The sequence below is a fragment of the Nerophis lumbriciformis genome, linkage group LG01, assembly GCF_033978685.3.
Source record: "Nerophis lumbriciformis linkage group LG01, RoL_Nlum_v2.1, whole genome shotgun sequence".
Taxonomy (NCBI): Eukaryota; Metazoa; Chordata; class Actinopteri; order Syngnathiformes; family Syngnathidae; genus Nerophis; species Nerophis lumbriciformis.
Genome location: NC_084548.2, coordinates 5,260,001 through 5,262,500, shown reverse-complemented (window position 1 = coordinate 5,262,500; position 2,500 = coordinate 5,260,001). Strand labels below are relative to the sequence as shown.

Below are 2,500 nucleotides of genomic sequence, written 5' to 3'. Positions count from 1 at the left end.
GCCAAATAATCACTTTATTAAAGTACAGTGTTACCGTTCAAACTGTGAGGAATGTTACAGTGGCAAAAAAATATGGAATATACTTGTTAAATAAAACCTTGTTTTTTTAATGAATATTTAGGCCTATGGTCACATATGAGTTGTCTTACGTCAGCACGGGAAGTCGCAAAATCAGCTGTTCACCTGGCGGGGTTTTTTCAGGTATGAATAGGGAAGTCCTTCTTTAGCTGCTGTCTTGTTTTATCACATATTGCTGCCTTTGCACCTGTCAATGTTTACTTTTGTATGCACATTAAATCAACAAAAAAATCCTGACTTTGGAGCAATGTTCACGGACTCTAGTATTTGGCTCTCTATTAGATGCAATGGTTTTACGTATTGGGACCATGATTTTGGTCCTAACTTGTGCACCGGTCCTCATATGGAAGGTACTTGTCCTTGTTGATGTCTCAAGAAGGAAATACAAGAACACACACACATATGCTTGTATTTGTTACATTCTTGAGACTTCAACGCAAGAAAAACTGAACATTTGTGCAATATCATGATAAAAGTTTAAATGTTACTCAATAACAGTCGCAATTTTACAAGGAAAGCTTTACATTTTGGCAATTTTATGGAATGAGTCGTAATTTTACTCGACAAAAGTCACACTTTTATAGGAGAACTTTCAAATTTTGGCAATGTCTTCAAAATAATCGAAATTTTACGTGGCAAAATTTTGATAGAAGTGATCATTTTACTCAAAAAATGTCACCGTTGTACAAGAACAACAAAAAAATTGGCAATATTGTGATAAAAGTCAGAATTTTATATGACAAATGTTGCCATTTTGCATTAAAGAATAATAATTTTACATAAAAGGAAATATTGCAATATTACAGAAACAGAAAGAATATGATTAATTGTTCCCAATTTTATAAGAAAAAAGTCCACACATCGTGAGAAAAAGACTGCTTATCGTTCTTAATTTTTTATTTTCACATTTATTGTTTTTTAATCTTCATTATTTACTTCAAGTTATGACAGTATATATGCAGAGGTGGGTAGTAACGCGCTACATTTACTCCGTTACATCTACTTGAGTAACTTTTGGGATAAATTGTACTTCTAAGAGTAGTTTTAATGCAACATACTTTTACTTTTACTTGAGTATATTTATAGAGAAGAAACGCTACTTTTACTCCGCTACTTTTATCTACATTCAGCTCGCTACTCGCTACTAATTTTTATCGATCCGTTAATGCACGCTTTGTTTGTTTTGGTTTGTCAGACAGACCTTCATAGTGCCTGCGTTTCAACAAATACAGTCACTGGTGACGTTCACTTCGTTCCACCAATCAGATGCAGTCACTGGTGACGTTGGACCAATCAAACAGAGCCAGGCGGTCACATGACCTGACTTAAACAAGTTGAAAAACGTATTCGGGTCCTACCATTTAGTGGTCAATTGTACGGAATATGTACTGTACTGTGCAATCTACTAATAAAAGTTTCAATCAATCAATCAAAAATGTGAAGGAAAAAATACCCTTTTTTTAATTTCAACCGTACTTCCCGTCAAAAGCCTAAAGACTGACCACAGTTCCTGTCTACACAATAAAAGTGCCGCTCCATCGCTCCTGCGCTTTCAAAATAAGAGTCTCCGAAAGCCAGCGCAAACAAGCTAGCAAGCTATGGAGTTTGCCGCCAATGTATTTCTTTTAAGGTGTATAAAAACAAATATGGAAGCTGGACAAATAAGATGCCAAAAACCAACCACTTTCATGTGGTATTGGACAGAAAGGAAGACTTTTTTCTCTTCCATTCGAAAATGTGGACGTTATCATCACTGCTGTCTGATTCCAATCAATGCAAGTCATCAGAATCAGGTAATACACCAACTTATATTCTTGTCTTCATGAAAGAAAGGAATCTATATGTGTTAAACATGCTTGTATATTCATTAAAACACCTTTAACATGTAAACAAAAACGGCAAAATAAATACATACAAATTATATACTGTATATATATATATATATATATATATATATATATATATATATATATATATGATATGTGTGTGTATGTTACTCATTAGTTACTCAGTACTTGAGTAGTTTTTTCACAACATACTTTTTACTTTTACTCAAGTAAATATTTGGGTGACTACTCCTTACTTTTACTTGAGTATTAAATCTTTAAAGTAACAGTACTCTTACTTGAGTACAAATTCTGGCTACTCTACCCACCTTTGCGTATTGGGACCATGATTTATGTCCTAACTCATACGGACGGTACTTTTCCTTGTTGATGTCTCAAGAAGGAAATACAAGAACACACACACACACACACACACACACACACACACACACACACACACACACACACACACACACGCACACTCACACATACTTGTATTTGTTGCCTTCTTGAGACCGCTACGCAAGTCAAAATTTTACAAGCAAAACTGAACATTTGTGCAATATTGTGATAAAAGTTGAAACTACACACAATAA

At 34.3% G+C, this 2,500-nt stretch overlaps 1 protein-coding gene across 1 annotated transcript in view; it reads right to left on the bottom strand.

Moving 5' to 3' along the window:
- Positions 1-2,500, bottom strand: part of LOC133612707 (mitogen-activated protein kinase 12) — a 38,818-nt gene that overhangs the window by 18,811 nt on the left and 17,507 nt on the right. The window lies entirely within an intron of this gene.